Source organism: Macaca nemestrina, chromosome X, assembly GCF_043159975.1.
Source record: "Macaca nemestrina isolate mMacNem1 chromosome X, mMacNem.hap1, whole genome shotgun sequence".
NCBI classification, from domain to species: domain Eukaryota; kingdom Metazoa; phylum Chordata; class Mammalia; order Primates; family Cercopithecidae; genus Macaca; species Macaca nemestrina.
In genome coordinates this window covers 103349037-103369856 of record NC_092145.1, presented here as the reverse complement: position 1 = coordinate 103369856, position 20820 = coordinate 103349037, and positions in this window count along the sequence as shown.

The following is a 20820-nucleotide window of genomic DNA, read 5'->3' as shown; positions in this document are numbered from 1 at the left end:
CCCAGTGTACAAATAATTCTACCATAAAGGCATACGCATTTGTATGTTCATCATAGCACTATTCAGAATAAAAGTGTGGAATCATCCTAAATGCCCATCAAGGATGAACTGGATTAAAAAATGTGGGACACATATATCATAAAATATGATGCAGCCAGAAAAAAACCCAGAATTATTTCCTGTGTAGCAACATGAATGCAGCTGGAGGCCATTATCCTAAGCAAATTAATGGAGGAACAGAAAACAAAATACTAGTGTTCTCACTTATAACTGGGAGCTAAACATTAAATACACATGGACACAAAAAAGGGAACAATAGACACCAGGGCATTTTAGAGGGTGAATGGTGGGAGGAGGGTAAGAATTAAAAAAACAATGTATTGGATACTATGCTCACTACCAGGGTGAAGAAATCATTTTTACATCAAACCCCAATGACATACAATTTACTCATGTAACAAACCTACACATGTACCCTCTGGACCTAGAATAAAAGTTGATAGGAGAAGTTTAAGGGCAAGACAGCCAACTAGATGCTGCCAGGTGGGCCAGCCCCCACTGAAAAACCAAGACAACTGGTGTGTTCCTAACAGATCTTCGGATGGAAGGCACTGAGTTTCGACAGAGGGAAGTTACAGAAACTGGGAAGAAGGAGAAAGCTGGGAACCTTGAATGGGGCTACCACCACCGGGACTCATTCCTGGTCCACCAATGGTTCCAGGGAAATGGGTGAACTTAACTGGCAAAGAGCAACCCACTCTCACCATGGGCCTCTGGAACTCTGGCAGGAGGAGAACCCTCGACCATCATGGGCACTCGAGTTGGCAGGGAGAACTGCTTAGAGAAGTGTTAGAAGCAGTAAGCCAGCTGATGTAGAGCCCAGAGGCTTTGGTGCAGGAGCATCTCTAGTAAAGCACGGCCAGGGACAGCCATCCGCCTAGGCTCAACTTGCTTCCATAGGATACTTTAGCCCTGGGGGAACTGTCAAGCCTGAACCCTGAAGGGTCGTCTTGCCCATCAAACAAGTCCAGTCCAACCTGAGCACACCTTGGTGTACTAGCCTCTCCCGGGGTCTGGCCTGGCTGCACCTGCTTGCAGGGCAGCCTTAGGTGTGTTGGGAGGGCACACCACAGTTTCTAAACTGGTGGACTGTGCCTGCCTGACATAGAACCCCAGTTGGGCAGCCACAATGGTCGCTCACCTGCTTGCATGCTCCCTGCTTATACTGCAGCTGCCTCCAGGCCCATGGCAACTCACCACATCATTTTTCTGGTACGTGTTTGCACAGGCAGATTTTGCTTTCCTTGCTCTGCCAGCACGTGGGAGTGCAGTTTGCCTCCCCTGACCCACAGAGCATCATTGCAGATGGAGCCTTGTTTGGCAAAGAGCCAGCCAGTGCTGTCCCCACCAGTGCCCTGCCCCTGTGCTAATATTGTGCAGAGAACAACAGATCCTCCCCTGCCCTGAGCAACCACTCCTGCTTGTGTGGTACAGAGAGTGCACTTAGGTCTATAACTACCAGTGCTCTGCCACCGAGTCAATGACCACCTTCAGCATGACTGTGCACACAGTGACCAGCAGGGGCGCCAGCATCCCCCAGATGCATTGCCTCTGCCAAGGTGATGAACCCCTTCAGGGAGGCAAGCACCCTGGCACCCACTAGTGCTCTGCAGCAGCTGCTTCCAGGACTGCTATTGGCATGTGCGAACCAGAATGGACTCCACTGTCACAACACTACTAAATGCTTTGGCTGACACCACTCACTGGAATGTAGTGAGGAGCACTCCAGGAGCACCTAGGCCCCTCAGCACAGTGGATTCCTAACCTCAAGATGCCAGAGAGCAAAGTTGGGGCCCAATACAAGACCTGCAGAGTTAAAGCATGCAGCCCAGAAGTAGGAAACTGAGCGCTGGCCTCCTAAAATCTTTCAGAAACAAAATTAGTTGGCTGAATTCAACTTATACCACAGTCAAACACTCAAGGTCATCAAATAGAAGGAAAAAAAGATTCAAAGGTCAGCAGTCTGAAGTTAGGTAAGCCCACAAAGATAAGAAACAAACAGTGCAAGTATCCTGAAAACTCAAAAAGACAGAGTGCCTTCTTTCCTCCAAAGGACCACATAGCCTCTCAAGCAAGTTCTGAACTGGGCTGAGATGGCTGAAATGATAAAAACAGAATTTAGAATTTAGATAGGAATGAAGATGGTTGAACTACAGGAGTATGTTGAAGCCCAATCCAAGGAAGTTAAAAAATCATGATAAAACAGTGCAGGAGCTGACAGACAAAATAGCCAGTATGGGAAAAAAACATAACCAACCTGATAGAGCTCACTCATAATTTGGCTCTCTGTCTGTTATTGGTGTATAAGAATGCTAGTGATTTTTGCACACTGATTTTGTATCCTGAGACTTTGCTGAAGTTGCTTATCAGCTTAAGGAGACTTTGGATTGAGATGATGGGGTTTTCTAAATATACAATCGTGTCACCTGCAAACAGGGACAATATGACTTCCTCTTTTCCTAATTGAATATCCTTTATTTCTTTCTCCTGCCTGTTTGCCCTGGCCAGAATTTCCAACACTATGCTGAATAGGAGTGGTGAGAGAGGGCATCCCTGTCGTATGCCAGTTTTCAAAGTGAATGCTTTCAGTTTTTGCCCGTTCAGTATGATATTGGCTGTGGGTTTGTCATAAATAGCTCTTATTATTTTGAGATACGTCCCATTAATACTTAGTTTATTGAGAGTTTTTAGTGCGAAGGGCTGCTGAATTTTGTCAAAGGCCTTTTCTGCATCTATTGAAATAATCATGTGGTTTTTGTCTTTGGTTCTGTTTATATGCTGGATTACGTTTATTGATTTGCATATGTTGAACCAGCCTTGCATCCCAGGGATGAAGCCCACTTAATCATGGTGGATAAGCTTTTTGATGTACTGCTGGATCCGGTTTGCCAGTATTTTATTGACGATTTTTGCATCAATGTTCATCAGGGATATTGGTCTAAAATTCCCTTTTTTTGTTCTCTGCCAGGCTTTGGTATCAGGATGATGCTGGCCTCGTAAAATGAGTTAGGGAAGATTCCCTCTTTTTCTATGCATTGGAATAGTTTCAGAAGGAATGGTACCAGCTCCTCCTTGTACCTCTGGTAGAATTCAGCTGTGAATCCATCTGATCCTGGATTTTTTTCGGTTGGTCGGCTATTAAATATTGCCTCAATTTCAGAGCCTGTTATTGATCTATTCAGGGATTCAACATTTTCCTGGTTTAGTCTTAGGAGGGTGTATGTTTCCAGGAATTCATACATCTCTTCTAGATTTTCTAGTTTTTTGCATAGAGGTGTTTATAGTGTTCTCTGATGGTAGTTTGTATTTCTGTGGGATCGGTGGTGATAACCCTTTTATCATTTTTTATTGCATCTATTTCATTCTTCTCTCTTTTCTTCTTTATTAGTTTTGCTAGTGGTCTATCAATTTTGTTGATCTTTTCAAAAAACCAACTCCTGGATTCATTGATTTTTTTTGAAGGTTTTGTGTGTGTGTGTGTGTGTGTGTGTGTGTGTGTGTGTCTATCTCCTTCGTTCTGCTCTGATCTTAGTTATTTCTTGTCTTCTAGGTTTTGAATGTGTTTGCTCTTGCTTCTCTAGTTCTTTTAATTTTGATGTTAGGGTGTCAATTTTAGATCGTTCCTGCTTTCCCTTGTGGGCATTTAGTGCTATAAATTTCCCTCTACACACTGCTTTAAATGTGTCCCAGAGATTCTGGTATGTTGTGTTTTTTTTCTCATTGGTTTCAAAGAACATCTTTATTTCTGCCTTCATTTCGTTATGTACCCATTAGTTATTCAGGAGCAGGTTGTTCAGTTTCCATGTAGTTGAGTGGTTTTGAGTCAGTTTCTTAATCCTGAGTCCTAGTTTGATTGCATTGTGGTCTGAGAGACAGTTTGTTATAATTTCTGTTCTTGTACATTTGCTGAGGAATGCTTTACTTCCAACTATGTGGTCAATTTTGGAATAAGTGTGATGTGGTGATTTGGGGTGGAGAGTTCTTTAGATGTCCATTAGGCCTGCTTGTTGCAGAGCTGAGTTCAATTCCTGGATATCTTTGTTGACTTTCTGTCTCATTGATTTGTCAAATGTTGATAGTGGGGCGTTAAAGTCTCCCATTATTATTGTGTATGTGTCTAAGTTTCTTGGATGTCTCTAAGGACTTGCTTTATGAATCTGGGTGCTCCTGTATTGGGTGCATATATATTTAGGATAGTTAGCTCTTCTTGTTGAATTGATCCCTTTACCATTATGTAATGGCCTCCTTTGTATCTTTTGATCTTTGTTGATTTAATGTCTGTTTTATCAGAGACTAGGATTGCAACCCCTGGTTTTTTTTTGTTTGTTTTCCATTTGCTTGGTAGATCTTCCTCCATCCCTTTATTTTGAGCCTATATGTGTCTCTGCAAGTGAAATGGTTCTCCTGAATACAACACACTGATGGGTCTTGACTGTTTATCCAATTTGCCAGTCTGTGTCTTTTAAATGGAGCATTTAGCCCATTTACATTTAAGGTTAATATTGTTATGTGTGAATTTGATCCTGTCATTATGATGTTAGCTAGTTATTTTGCTCGTTAGTTCATGCAGTTTCTTCCTAGCATTGATGGTCTTTACAATTTGGCATATTTTTGCAGTGGCTGGTACCGGTTGTTCTTTTCTGTGTTTAGTGCTTCCTTCAGGAGCTCTTGCTGGCCTGGTGGTGACAAAATCTCTCAGCATTTGCTTTTCTGTAAAAGATTTTATTTCTTCTTCATTTATGAAGCTTAGTTCGGCTGGATATGAAATTCTGGGTTGAAAATTCTTTTCTTTAAGAATGTTGAATATTGGCCCCCATTCTCATCTGGCTTATAGAGTTTCTGCCAAGAGATCCACTGTTAGTCTGATGGGCTTCCCTTTGTGGATTACCCGACCTTTCTCTCTGGCTTCCCTTAACCTTTTTTCCTTCATTTCAACTTGGTGAATCTGACAATTACGTGTCTTGGAGTTGCTCTTCTCAAGGAGTATCTTTGTGGCATTTTCTGTATTTCTTGAATTTGAATGTTGGCCTGCCTTGCTAGGTTGGGGAAGTTCTCCTGGATAATATCCTGAAGAGTGCTTTCCAACTTGGTTCCATTCTTTCCGTCACTTTCAGGTACATCAATCAGACGTAGATTTGGTCTTTTCACTTAGTCCCATATTTCTCGGAGGCTTTGATCATTTCTTTTTACTCTTTTTTCCTCTAAAATCTGTTCTCACTTCATTTCATTCATTTGATCTTCAATCACTGATACCCTTTCTTCCAGTTGATCAAATTGGCTACTGAAGCTTTTGCATCCGTCATGTAGTTCTTGTGCCATGGTTTTCAGCTCCATGAGGTCATTTAAGGACTTCTCTATACTGGTTATTCTAGTTAGCCAATCTAATCTTTTTTCAAGGTTTTTAGCTTCTTTTCAATGGGTTCAAACATCCTCCTTTAGCTCAGAGAAGTTTGAGCGTCTGAAGACTTCTTCTCCCAACTCGTCAAAGTCATTCTCCATCCAGCTTTGTTCCATTGCTGATGAGGATCTGTGTTTCTTTGGAGGAGCAGAGGTGCTCTGATTTTTAGAATTTTCAGCTTTTCTGCTCTGGTTTCTCCCCATCTTTGTGGTTTTACCTACCTTTAGTCTTTGATGATGGTGACGTAAAGATGGGGTTTTGGTGTGGATGATCTTTCTGGTTGTTAGTTTTCCTTCTAACAGTCAGGACCCTCAGCTGCAGGTCTGCTGGAGTTTGCTGGAGGTCCACTGCAGACCCTGTATGCCTGGGTATCACCAGCAGAGGCTGCAGAACAGCGAATATTGCAGAACAGCAAATGTTGCTGCCTGATCATTCCTCTGGAAGCTTTGTCTCAGAGGGGCACACTGCCATGTGAACTGTCAGTTGGTCCCTACTGGGAAGTGTCTCCCAGTTAGGCTACTCAGGGAGCAGGGACCCACTTGAGGAGGCAGTCTGTCCATTCTCAGATCTCAAACTCCATGCTGGGAGAACCACTACTCTCTTCAAAGCTGTCAAACAGGAACATTTAAGTCTGCAGAAGTTTCTCCTGCCTTTTGTTCAGCTATGCCCTGCCCCCAGAGGTGGAGTCTACAGAGGCTGGCAGGACTCCTTGAGCTGTGGTGGGCTCCACCCAGTTGGAGCTTCCTGGCTGCTTTGTTTACCTACTCATGCCTCAGCAATGGTGGATGTCCCTCCCCCAGCCTCACTACTGCCTTGCAGTTCGGTCTCAGACTGCTGTGCTAGCAATGAGTGAGGCTCCGTGGGCAATGGACCCTCTGAGCCAGGTGTGGGATATAATCTCCTGGTGTGCCATTTGCTAAGACCCTTGGAAAAGTGCACTATTGGTGTGGGAGTGACCCAATTTTCCAGGTGCCTGTGACAGCTTCCCTTGGCTAGGAAAGGGAATTCTCTGACCACTTGTGCTTCTTGGGTGAGGCGATGCCTTGCCCTGCTTTGGCTGTTGCTCGGTGGGCTGCACCCATTGTCCTGCACCCACTGTCCAACAAGCCCCAGTGAGATGAACCTGGTACCTCAGTTGGAAATGTAGAAATCAACTGTCTTCTGCATCACTCACGCTTGGAGCTGTAGACTGGAGTTGTTCCTATCTGGCCATTTTGGAACCTCCAGTTTTTATATTTTGATGAAAATTGCATTGAATTTGTAGATTGCTTTTGGCAGTATGGTAATTATCACAATATTGATTCCCATCCATGAGCATGGGATGCATTTCTATTTGTTTGTGTCATCTATGATTTCTTTCAGAAGTGTTTTATACTTTTCCTTGTAGAGATTTTTCACCTCCTTGGTTAATTACATTTCTAGGTACTTCATTTTATTTTTGCAGTTGTTGTAAAAGAGACTGAGTTATTGATTTGATTCTCAGCTTGGTTGTTGTTAGTGTATTGCAGTGTATACACTGATTGTATACACTGATATTTGGATCCTGAGACTTTACTGAATTGTTTTTATCAGATCTAAGAGCTTTTTCAATGAGTGTTTAGGGTTTTCTACTTACATATTATGTCATCAGTGAACAGTAATAGTTTGACTTCCTCTTTTCCAATTTGGGTGCTTATTTCTTTCTCTTGTTTGATTGTTCTGGCTAGTACTTCCAGAACTATGTTGAATAGGACTGGTGAAAGTGAGTATCCTTGTCTAGTTTCTGTTCTCAGGGAGAACGCTTTCAACTTTTCCCCATTCAGTATTAGGTTGGCTGTGAATTTGACATATATGGTTTTTATTATTTTGAGGTAGTTTGTTCTTCTACCTTATATATGACTCATATATGGCTCATATACCTCACATATATGGCTTTTATTATTTTGAGGTAGTTTGTTCTCCTACCTTTTGAGGTAGTTTTTTCTCCTTCTATGTTTAGTTTGTTGAGAATTTTTATCATAAAGTTATGCTGAATTTTGTTGAATGCTTTTTCCACATCTATTGAAATGATTATATGTTTTTTTTGTTTTCCATTCAGTTTATGTGATGTATCACATCAATTGACTTGTATCTGTTAAACCATCCCTGCATCCCTGGGTTAAAACCCACTTGATTATGATGATCATCATGATGATTACCTACCAGGGCAGGTGGTGGGGCAAATCCAGGTGGGGAGTGAGTAAGGCAAGTTTGCACTCTGAGTCTCCCTGTGCAAGGCAAACAGCAGCTCCTGTGGGTTTTGGGGGATGAGAGTGGTTCTAATACAACTGAGTTGATATTCCAGTTGGGAGTGTTGCTGCCTCTGTTGCACAGGAGAGTTTGTGGACGGCATATAAAGTAGCAGATGGTGGTTAGCCCCACACGGTTCCCATGCACTTGGCAAGGCAGACCTACTCCCACTGTTCATCTGGCAGCAGTGAGTGAGTTCCAGTCAGCCTGTAACCAAAACGCAGAATTTCTGGAGTTCATAGGCTTTCCCCACCGATATAGCAACCAGGGCTTTCAGGCCATGCTTCTCCCTGTTCGCTGCAAGCCTGGGCACCTCTCTCCTGCAACCATGGCTCCTGCACTCACAGTCCACTTTTCATTTTCCCCGCCCTGACCAAGGGAGTTCTCTCAACTTGAGGTTATATCATGAAACCCTGTTGGGAGCCTTTTTAAACCTGTGACCACTGCTTGATCTTTTTGGCTGTGGTCTGTGGAGACCCCTGTGAGGAACGGTAGGGAATCATTGCCCTTGGTCCATGCTGGAATCTGGGAGTACATGCAAGCATCTTCCTGCAACTTCTCTTTTTGTATTTCATGACCTGCCCCAAGTCGGCCCCTGTACTAGCTGGGGCTAGGGCCCTGTAAGTTTTAAGGTTTTAAGAGGGTCTATTTTGTTATGAGTATAATCCATGTGCTGAGAAAAATAATGTGTATACTACTACACCCATTGCATGAAATGTTTTGTAAATATGTTTTAGATTCATTTTTTCTGTGATGGATAGATAGTTCTGATAAAATGCAGATTAAGTCTGATGCTTTTATGTTTCTTTTCTGTCTGTAAGGTTTGTCCAATGCTTCAAGTGAGGTGTTGAAGTCTTCAGCTATTATTGTATTGGAGTCTACCTCTCTCTTTAGCTCTAATACTATTGGTTATATATATTTGGGGCTCTAGTGTTGGGTGCAGATATATTTAAAATTGTTATATCTTCTTGTTGAGCTAACCCCTTTATATAGTGTTCTTCTTTTTATCTTCTTGTAGTTTTTGTCTTGAAATATATCTTTTTCTGATATAAACATAGTGACTTCTGCTCTTTATTTTGGTTTCCATTGGCATGGAATAGTTTTTCCCATCTCTTTATTTTCAGTATATTTGTGTCTTTATAGGTGAAGGGAGTTTCTTGTAGGCAACTGATCAATGGTCTTTCTTTTTTCTTTTTTTTTTTTTAAATCAATTCAGCCACTCTATGTCTTTCCATTGGAGAGTTTAGTCGATTTGCGTTTAATGTAGTTATTGATGAGTAAGAACTTACTCTTGCCATTTTGTTATAGTTTTCTATTTCTGTGTGTGTGTGTGTGTGTGTGTGTGTGTTTTCTTTCATCTTTCTTTTCTTCCTGTCCTTTTAGTGAAGGTGATTTCCTCTTGTGATGTGATTTAGTTTCCTGCTTTTTATTTTTTGTGTATCTATTGCATGTTTTAATTTTGGTTTGAGGTTATTATGAGGCTCACAAATAGTATCTTATAACCCACTGTTTTATGCTGATCGCAACAAAACACTGTTTGCATAAACAACAAACAAGCAAGTATAAAGACAGCTAATACAAACTTTATGCCTTAACTTCATCCCCTACTTTTAAAATTTTTGTTGTTTATACTCATATCTTTTTGTACCATACCTTGAAAACTTACTATAGTTACATTTTTTTATTGGTTTACACATCACGGTTACAGTGTCATAATATTCTGTGCTATTCTGTGTACTTACTGTAAACAGTAAGTTTTCTATGTTCAGGTTATTACTTATTGCTTATTATCATCCTTTGCTTTCTGATGAGCAACTCCCTTTAGCATTTCTTGTAGAACAGATCGGGTGTTGATGAAATCCTATTTTTGTTTGTCTGAGAAAGTTCTTATTTCTCCTTCAAAAATTAAAAATATTTTCACCAGATACACCAATGTGGGAACATTTGTGTGTGTGTGCGTGTGGTTTTTTGTTGTTGTTGTTGCTTGTTTTCCTAAGAACTTAAATATGTCTTGCTACTCTCTTCTGGCCTCTAAGATTTGCACTGAAAAATGTGCTGCCAGATGTATTTGAACTCACTTCTATTTTATTTGTTTTTATTTTCCCTTGCTGCTTTCAGGATCCCTTCTTTATGAATGTTTTTCAGGAGTTTGGTTAAATGCTTAAGAGATATATATATATATATTTTCGGATTAAATTGGCATAGTGTTCCATACGCTTCTTGTACTTGAATATTGATATCTTTCTCTAGGTTTGGGAAGTTCTCTGTTATTATCCCTTTGAATAAACTTTCTACCCCTATCTCTCTTTCTCTACATCCACTTTAAGGCCAATAACTCTTAAATTTGCCCTTTGAGGCTATTTTCTATTTTCTAGATCCTGTAGGCAACCATCATTGTTTTTTCTCTTGTTCCTCCTGGCTGTGTATTTTCTTTATTTTTTTTTTTAACTTTATTTATTATTATTATTATACTTTAAGTTCTAGGGTACATGTGCATAACGTGCAGGTTTGTTACATATGTATACTTGTGCCATGTTGCTGTGCTGCAATCATCAACTCGTCAGCACCCATCAACTCGTCATTTACATCAGCTATAACTCCCAATGCAATCCTTCACGCCTCCCCCCTCCCCATGATAGGCCCCGGTGTGTGATGTTCCCCTTCCCGAGTCCAAGTGATCTCATTGTTCCGTTCCCACATATGAGTGAGAACATGCGGTGTTTGGTTTTCTGTTCTTGTGATAGTTTGCTAAGAATGATGGTTTCCAGCTGCATCCATGTCCCTACAAAGGACACAAACTCATCCTTTTTTATGGCTGCATAGTATTCCATGGTGTATATGTGCCACATTTTCTTAATCCAGTCTGTCACTGATGGACATTTGGGTTGATTCTAAGTCTTTGCTATTGTGAATAGTGCCGCAATAAACATACATGTGCATGTGTCTTTATAGCAGCATGATTTATAATCCTTTGGGTATATACCCAGTAATGGGATGGTTGGGTCATATGGTACTTCTAGTTCTAGATCCTTGAGGAATCACCATACTGTTTTCCATAATGGTTGAACTAGTTTACAGTCCCACCAACAGTGTAAAAGTGTTCCTATTTCTCCACATCCTCTCCAGCACCTGTTTTTTCCTGACTTTTTAATGATCGCCATTCTAACTGGTGTGAGATGGTATCTCATTGTGGTTTTGATTTGCATTTCTCTGATGGCCAGTGATGATGAGCATTTTTTCATGTGTCTGTTGGCTGTATGCATGTCTTCTTTTGAGAAATGTCTGTTCATATCCTTAACCCACTTTTGGATGGGGTTGTTTGTTTTTTTCTTGTAAATTTGTTTGAGTTCTTTGTAGGTTCTGGATATTAGCCCTTTGTCAGATGAGTAGATTGCAAAAATTTTCTCCCATTCTGTAGGTTGTCTGTTCACTCTGATGGTAGTTTCTTTTGCTGTGCAGAAGCTCAAGACAGGGATACTCTCTCTCACCACTCCTATTCAATATAGTGTTGGAAATTCTGGCTAGGGCAATCAGGCAAGAGAAAGAAATCAAGGGTATTCAATTAGGAAAAGAAGAAGTCAAATTGTCCCTCTTTGCAAATGACATGATTGTATATTTAGAAAACCCCATTGTCTCAGCCCAAAATCTCCTTAAGCTGATAAGAAACTTCAGCAAAGTCTCAGGATACAAAATTAATGTGCAAAAATCACAAGCATTCGTATACACCAGTAACAGACAAACAGAGAGCCAAATCAGGAATGAACTTCCATTCACAATTGCTTCAAAGAGAATCAAATACCTAGGAATCCAACTTTCAAGGGATGTAAAGGACCTCTTCAAGGAGAACTACAAACCACTGCTCAGTGAAATAAAAGAGGACACAAACAAATGGAAGAACATACCATGTTCATGGATAGGAAGAATCAATATCGTGAAAAATGGCCATACTGCCCAAGATTATTTATAGATTCAATGCCATTCCCATCAAGCTACCAAAAGTTTCTTCACAGAATTGGAAAAAACTGCTTTAAAGTTCATATGGAACCAAAAAAGAGCCCGCATCTCCAAGACAATCCTAAGTCAAAAGAACAAAGCTGGAGGCATCACACTACCTGACTTCAAACTACGCTACAAGGCTACAGTAACCAAAACAGCATGGTACTGCTACCAAAACAGAGATATAGACCAATGGAACACAACAGAGTCCTCAGAAATAATACCACACATCTACAGCCATCTGATCTTTGATAAACCTGAGAGAAACAAGAAATGGGGAAAGGATTCCCTATTTAATAAATGGTGCTGGGAAAATTGGCTAGCCATAAGTAGAAAGCTGAAACTGGATCCTTTCCTTACTCCTTATACGAAAATATTAATTCAAGATGGATTAGAGACTTAAATGTGAGACCTAATTCCATAAAAACCCTAGAGGAAAACCTAGGTAGTACCATTCAGGACATAGGCATGGGCAAAGATTTCATGTCTAAAACACCAAAAGCAACAGCAACCAAAGCCAAAATTGACAAATGGGATCTAATTAAACTAAAAAGCTTCTGCACAGCAAAAGAAACTACCATCAGAGTGAACAGGCAACCTACAGAATGGGAGAAAATTTTTGCAATCTACTCATCTGACAAAGGGCTAATATCCAGAACCTACAAAGAACTCAAACAAATTTACAAGAAAAATACAAACAACCCCATCAAAAAGTGGGCAAAGGATATGAACAGACATTTCTCAAAAGAACACATTCATACAGCCAACAGACACATGAAAAAATGTTCATCATCACTGGCCATCAGAGAAATGCAAATCAAAACCACAATGAGATACCATCTCACATCAGTTAGAATGGTTATCATTCAAAAGTCAGGAAACAACAGGTCTTGGAGAGGATGTGGAGAAATAGGAACACTTTTACACTGTTGGTGGGATTGTAAACTAGTTCAACCATTATGGAAAACATTATGGTGATTCCTCAAGGATCTAGAACTAGAAGTACCGTATGACCCAGTCATCCCATTACTGGGTATATACCCAAAGGATTATAAATCATGCTGCTATAAAGACACATGCACATGTATGTTTATTGCGGCACTATTCACAATAGCAAAGACTTGGAATCAACCCAAATGTCCATCAGTGACAGACTGGATTAAGAAAATGTGTCACATATACACCATGGAATACTATGCAGCCATAAAAAAGGATGAGTTTGTGTCCTTTGTAGGGACATGGATGCAGCTGGAAACCATCATTCTTAGCAAACTATCACAAGAACAGAAAAGCAAGCATCGCATGTTCTCACTCATATGTGGGAACTGAACAATGAGATCACTTGGACTCGGGAAGGGGAACATCACACACCGAGGCCTATCATGGGGAGGGGGGAGGGGGGAGGGATTGCACTGGGAGTCATACCTGATGTAAATGACGAGTTGATGGGTGCAGCACAGCAACATGGCACAAGTATACATATGTAACAAACCTGCACATTATGCACATGTACCCTAGAACTTAAAGTATAATAATAAAAAAAAACGAAAGCTGAAACTGGATCCTTTCCTTACTCCTTATATGAAAATTAATTCAAGATGGATTAGAGACCTAAATGTTAGACCTAATACCATAAAAACCCTGGAGGAAAACCTAGGTAGTACCATTCAGGACATATGCATGGGCAAAGACTTCATGCCTAAAACACCAAAAGCAACGGCAGCAAAAGCCAAAATTGACAAATGGGATCTCATTAAACTGGCTGTGTATTTTCAAAGAGGCTGTCTTCAGCTCACTAATTCTTTCATCTGCTTGATCAATTTTGCTATTAAAAGGTTCTTATGTATTCTCCTGCATGCCAATGCATTTTTCAGATTCACAAATTCGGTTTGATTTGCTTTAATTATTTCAACCTCTTTGTTCTGTTTACCTCATGTAATTCTAAATTCCTTCTCTGTGTTATCATGAAATTATTTGAGTTTTTTCAAACAGCTATTTTAAATTCTCTCTCTGAAAGATGCCTTATTTAGTTAATTTGCTGAGGTCATGATTCCCTGGATGCTCTTGACACATGTAGATGTTCATTAGTGTCTGGGCATTGAAGAGTTAGGTATTTATTATAGTCGCCACTGTCGGGTCTTGTTTGTACCTTTCATTTTTTTCTTGATAAGGCTTCTCAGTTATTCAAAAAGACTTGTGTGTTGTGATCTAAGTTGCGTGTGCTTTCAGGGGTACCTCAAGAACAGTAACACGATGGTTCTTCTAGACTCATAGAGGAATCACCTTGATGGTCTTAGAAAAAATCCTGAAGAATTCTCTGGACTACCAGGTAGAGACTCTTCTTTTTTTCCTAAGCACTCTATGTTCTGAGCCACCTGAAGCTGAGAGTGTAGTGAAATAAGCACCCCCTTGACCACCACCACTGTAACTGTACTGAGTTAGATATGAAGCCACTACAGCACTGGGTCTTGTCTAACACCTGCTGTATTTATTTCCTGGCTGATGTCTATGTTCGCTCAAGTCCCTGGGGCTCTATATTCAGCAAGTTGCAATCCAAGCCATAGCTATGTCCTTCCTTTCAGGGTGGTGAGTTTTCCCAGGCTGTGGACAAGTCCAGAGGTGCCTTCCAGGAATCAGGGACTAGATTTTAAAAACTGACAAGAGTATCTGGTTTTCTATTCTACTGTGTTTGAGCTGGCACTCATACCCCCTGGTCTAGAGCTCCGCCTTCAGGGCAATTGGCTCCTCTTGAGCCCAGGGCAAGTCCAGAAATACAATCTTAAAGCCATGTCCTGGAATGGAAGACCCCCAAGAGCCCATTTGGTGCTCTTCCTCCCTGTGGCCAAGTTAGTACCTAAATGCAATACAAAGTCCCCTTTACTTTTCCCTTTGCTTCTCTCAAGTAGAGAGAGTTATCTCACAGCCACCACAGCTAGAAATGTACTGAGTGTCACCTGAAGCCAGCAAATTTCAGTATCTCATACAAAGCCCTTAATGCAGTACTGGGCATTACTGCTGGTTATTCAAGGCACTTTAGTTAGAAGGTGATAAATGCTTCCAGGACTGAGTCCTTACCTTCAAGGCAATGGTTTTGTTCTGGCTCAGGGTATACTTCATAAAAAGGATGAGTTCATGTCCTTTGTAGGAACATGAATGCAGCTGGAAACCATCATTCTCAGCAAACTATCGCAAGAACAGAAAACCAAACACCGCATATTCCCACCCATAGGTGGGAATTGAACAATGAGATCACTTGGACACAGGAAGAGGAACATCACACACCAGGGCCTGTTGTGGGGTGGGGTAAGTGGGGAGGGATAGCATTAGGAGATATACCTAATGTAAACGACGAGTTAATGGGTGCAGCACACGAACATGGCACATGTATACATATGTAACAAACCTGCACGTTGTGCACATGTATCCTAGAACACAAAGTATAAAAAAAATACAAAACAACAACAACAACAACAAAAGAAATGTTATTCAGGATCTAGGGCCTGGAAAGGGAGCCTTGTGGCTCTAACTAGTGCCCTATCCTGCTGTGGCTGAGCCAGTATTCAAGGTGCAATACATACTTCTCTCTACTCTTCCTTCTCCTCTCCTCAAGAGAAAGAAAGGTATTTCTTTTTGAGCAGTAAACTGTGCAGCCAAGGTGATGGCTAATGCCAGCACTCCCTTAGCCACTCCAGATCGTGTATCAGTATGTCATGTGGCTGCCCCAGGCTGCTGTCTCTGGGCCCAGTTTAGCACTAGGACTCACCTAAAAGTTGCAGTCCTTTTGGCCTAGATCAATTTTCACTTTTATTTACAACTCCTGAGCACTTTAGCCCATGGTGATGAGGCTTGCGGGAATTCAAGTTCAGATCACTGGGATTGACGATTCCCTTCTGGCTAGGGCTGATTGAAATACTCCTTCTATGGGTGAGTATCAGCTGAGTTTGGTCATTTTCCTTTTTGCTATAATAGGACTACACTGCGTTTCATGCTGCTGAATTATTGTGCTCTCCCTCTTCCAGTGCTCAGAAGTGCTCTGTGCACCAGGTAACTGCTGCCGGGACATACGGAACAGGTAGCCTCTGCAGTTAAATACTGTTTTTTTTTTTAAATTTATTTATTATTATTATACTTTAAGTTGTAGGGTACATGTGCATAACGTGCAGGTTTGTTACATATGTATACTTGTGCCATGTTGCTGTGCTGCACCCATCAACTCGTCATTTACATCAGGTATAACTCCCAATGCAATCCCTATCCCCTCCCCCCTCCCCATGATAGGCCCGGTGTGTGATGTTCCCCTTCCTGAGTCCAAGTGATCTCATTGTTCAGTTCCCACCTATGAGTGAGAACATGCGGTGTTTGGTTTTCTGTTCTTGTGATAGTTTGCTAAGAATGATGGATTCCAGCTGCATCCAAGTCCCTACAAAGGACTCAAACTCATCCTTTTTGATGGCTGCATAGTATTCCATGGTGTATATGTGCCACATTTTTTTAATCCAATCTGTCACTGATAGACATTAGGGTTGATTCCAAGTCTTTGCTATTGTGAATAGTGCTGCAATAAACATACGTGTGCATGTGTCTTTATAGCAGCATAATTTATAATCCTTTGGGTATATACCCAGTAATGGGATGGCTGGGTCATATGGTACATCTAGTTCTAGATCCTTGAGGAATCACCATACTGTTTTCCATAATGGTTGAACTAGTTTACAATCCCACCAACAGTGTATAAGTGTTCCTATTTCTCCACATCCTCTCCAGCACCTGTTGTTTCCTGACTTTTTAATGATTGCCATTCTAACTGGTGTGAGATGGTATCTCATTGTGGTTTTGATTTGCATTTCTCTGATGGCCAGTGATGATGAGCATTTTTTCATGTGTCTTTTGGCTGTATGAATGTGTTCTTTTGAGAAATGTCTGTTCATATCCTTTGCCCACTTTTTGATGGGGTTGTTTGTATTTTTCTTGTAAATTTGTTTGAGTTCTTTGTAGGTTCTGGATATTAGCCCTTTGTCAGATGAGTAAATTGCAAAAATGTTCTCCCATTCTTTAGGTTGCCTGTTCACTCTGATGGTAGTGTGTTTTGCTGTGCAGAAGCTCTTTAGTTTAATGAGATCCCATTTGTCAATTTTGGCTTTTGCTGCCGTTGCTTTTGGTGTTTTAGACTTGAAATCTTTGCCCATGCCTATGTCCTGAATGGTACTACCTAGGTTTTCCTCTAGGATTTTTATGGTATTAGGTCTAACATTTAAGTCTCTAATCCATCTTGAATTAATTTTCGTATAAGGAGTAAGGAAAGGATCCAATTTCAGCTTTCTACTTATGGCTAGCCAATTTTCCCAGCACCATTTATTAAATAGGGAATCCTTTCCCCATTTCTTGTTTCTCTCAGGTTTGTCAAAGATCAAATGGCTGTAGATGTGTGGTATTATTTCTGAGGACTCTGTTCTGTTCCATTGGTCTATATCTCTGTTTTGGTACCAGTACCATGCTGTTTTGGTTACTGTAGCCTTGTAGTATAGTTTGAAGTCAGGTAGCGTGATGCCTCCAGCTTTGATCTTTTGACTAAGGATTCTCTTGGAGATGCGGGCTCTTTTTTGGTTCCATATGAACTTTAAAGCAGTTTTTTCCAATTCTGTGAAGAAACTCATTGGTAGCTTGATGGGGATGGCATTGAATCTATAAATTACCTTGGGCAGTATGGCCATTTTCACGATATTGATTCTTCCTATCCATGAGCATGGTATGTTCTTCCATTTGTTTGTGTCCTCTTTTATTTCACTGAGCAGTGGTTTGTAGTTCTCCTTGAAGAGGTCCTTTACATCCCTTGAAAGTTGGATTCCTAGGTATTTTATTCTCTTTGAAGCAATTGTGAATGGAAGTTCATTCCTGATTTGGCTCTCTGTTTGTCTGTTACTGGTGTATAAGAATGCTTGTGATTTTTGCACATTAATTTTGTATCCTGAGATTTTGCTGAAGTTTCTTATCAGCTTAAGGAGATTTTGGGCTGAGACAATGGGGTTTTCTAAATATACAATCATGTCATCTGCAAACAGGGACAATTTGACTTCTTCTTTTCCTAACTGAATACCCTTGATTTCTTTCTCTTGCCTGATTGCCCTAGTCAGAACTTCCAACACTATGTTGAATAGGAGTGGTGAGAGAGGGCATCCCTGTCTTGTGCCAGTTTTCAAAGGGAATTTTTCCAGTTTTTGCCCATTCAGTATGATATTGGCTGTGGGTTTGTCATAAATAGCTCTTATGATTTTGAGGTACGTTCCATCAATACCGAATTTATTGAGCGTTTTTAGCATGAAGGGCTGTTGAATTTTGTCAAAAGCCTTTTCTGCATCAATTGAGATAATCATGTGGTTCTTGTCTTTGGTTCTGTTTATATGCTGGATTATGTTTATTGATTTGCGAATGTTGAACCAGCCTTGCATCCCAGGGATGAAGCCCACTTGATCATGGTGGATAAGCTTTTTGTTGTGTTGCTGAATCCGGTTTGCCAGTATTTTATTGAGGATTTTTGCATCGATGTTCATCAGGGATATTGGTCTAAAATTCTCTTTTTTTGTTGTGTCCTTGCCAGGCTTTGGTATCAGGATGATATTGGCCTCATAAAATGAGTTAGGGAGGATTCCCTCTTTTTCTATTGATTGGAATAGTTTCAGAAAGAATGGTACCAACTCCTCCTTGTACCTCTGGTAGAATTCAGCTGTGAATCCATCTGGTCCTGGACTTTTTTTAGTTGGTAGGCTATTAATTGTTGCCTCAATTTCAGAGCCTGCTATTGGTCTATTCAGGGATTCAACTTCTTCCTGGTTTAGTCTTGGAAGAGTGTAAGTGTCCAGGAAATTATCCATTTCTTCTAGATTTTCCAGTTTTTTTGCGTAGAGGTGTTTATAGTATTCTCTAATGTTAGTTTGTATTTCTGTGGGGTCGGTGGTGATATCCCCTTTATCATTTTTAATTGCGTTGATTTGATTATTCTCTCTTTCTTCTTTATTAGTCTGGCTAGTGGTCTGTCAATTTTGTTGATCTTTTCAAAAAACCAACTCCTGGATTCATTGATTTTTTGGAGGGTTTTTTGTGTCTCTATCTCCTTCAGTTCTGCTCTGATCTTAGTTATTTCTTGCCTTCTGCTAGCTTTCGAATGTGTTTGCTCTTGCTTCTCTAGTTCTTTTAACTGCGATGTTAGAGTGTCAATTTTAGATATTTCCTGCTTTCTCTTGTGGGCATTTAGTGCTATAAATTTCCCTCTACACACTGCTTTAAATGTGTCCCAGAGATTCTGGTATGTTGTATCTTTGTTCTCATTGGTTTCAAAGAACATCTTTATTTCTGCCTTCATTTCGTTATGTACCCAGTAGTCATTCAGGAGCAGGTTGTTCAGTTTCCATGTAGTTGAGCGGTTTTGATTGAGTTTCTTAGTCCTGAGTTGTAGTTTGATTGCACTGTGGTCTGACAGACAGTTTGTTATAATTTCTGTTCTTGTACATTTGCTGAGGAGTGCTTTACTTCCAATTACATGGTCAATTTTGGAGTAAGTACGATGTGGTGCTGAGAAGAATGTATATTCTGTTTATTTGGGGTGGAGAGTTCTGTAGATGTCTATTAGGTCTGCTTGCTGCAGAGATGAGTTCAATTCCTGGATATCCTTGTTAACTTTCTGTCTCGTTGATCTGTCTAATGTTGACAGTGGAGTGTTGAAGTCTCCCATTATTATTGTATGGGAGTCTAAGTTTCTTTGTAAGTCTCTAAGGACTTGCTTTATGAATCTGGGTGCTCCTGTATTGGGTGCATATATATTTAGGATAGTTAGCTCTTCCTGTTGAATTGATCCCTTTACCATTATGTAATGGCCTTCTTTGTCTCTTTTGATCTTTGATGGTTTAAAGTCTGTTTTATCAGAGACTAGGATTGCAACCCCCGCTTTTTTTTGTTCTCCATTTGCTTGGTAAATCTTCCTCCATCCCTTTATTTTGAGCCTATGTATGTCTCTGCATGTGAGATGGGTCTCCTGAATACAGCAGACTGATGGGTCTTGACTCTTTATCCAGTTTGCCAGTCTGTGTCTTTTAATTGGAGCATTTAGTCCATTTACATTTAAGGTTAAGATTGTTATGTGTGAACTTGATCCTGCCATTATGATATTAACTGGTTATTTTGCTCGTTAGTTGATGCAGTTTCTTCCTAGCCTCGATGGTCTTTACATTTTGGCATGTTTTTGCAATGGCTGGTACCGGTTGTTCCTTTCCATGTTTAGTGCTTCCTTCAGGGTCTCTTGTAAGGCAGGCCTAGTGGTGACAAAATCTCTAAGCATTTGCTTATCTGTAAAGGATTTTATTTCTCCTTCACTTATGAAACTTAGTTTGGCTGGTATGAAATTCTGGGTTTAAAATTCTTTTCTTTAAGAATGTTGAATATTGGCCCCCACTCTCTTCTGGCTTGTAGAGTTTCTGCCGAGAGATCTGCTGTTAGTCTGATGCGCTTCCCTTTGTGGGTAACCCGACCTTTCTCTCTGGCTGCCCTTAAGATTTTTTCCTTCATTTCAACTTTGGTGAATCTGGCAATTATGTGTCTTGGAGTTGCTCTTCTTGAGGAGTATCTTTGTGGCGTTCTCTGTATTTCCTGGATTTGAATCTTGGCCTGCCCTACTTGGTTGGGGAAGTTCTCCTGGATGATATCCTGAAGAGTGTTTTCCAACTTGGTTCCATTTTCCCCCTCACTTTCAGGCACCCCAATCAGACGTAGATTTGGTATTTTTACATAATCCCATACTTCTTGCAGGCTTTGTTCATTTCTTTTTCTTCTTTTTTCTTTTGGTTTCTCTTCTTGCTTCATTTCATTCATTGATCCTCAATCGCTGATACTCTTTCTTCCAGTTGATCGAGTCGGTTACTGAAGCTTGTGCATTTGTCACGTATTTCTCGTGTCATGGTTTTCATCTCTTTCATTTCGTTTAGGACCTTCTCTGCATTAATTACTCTAGCCATCAATTCTTCCACTTTTTTTTCAAGATTTTTAGTTTCTTTGCGCTGGGTACGTAATTCCTCCTTTAGCTCTGAGAAATTTGATGGACTGAAGCCTTC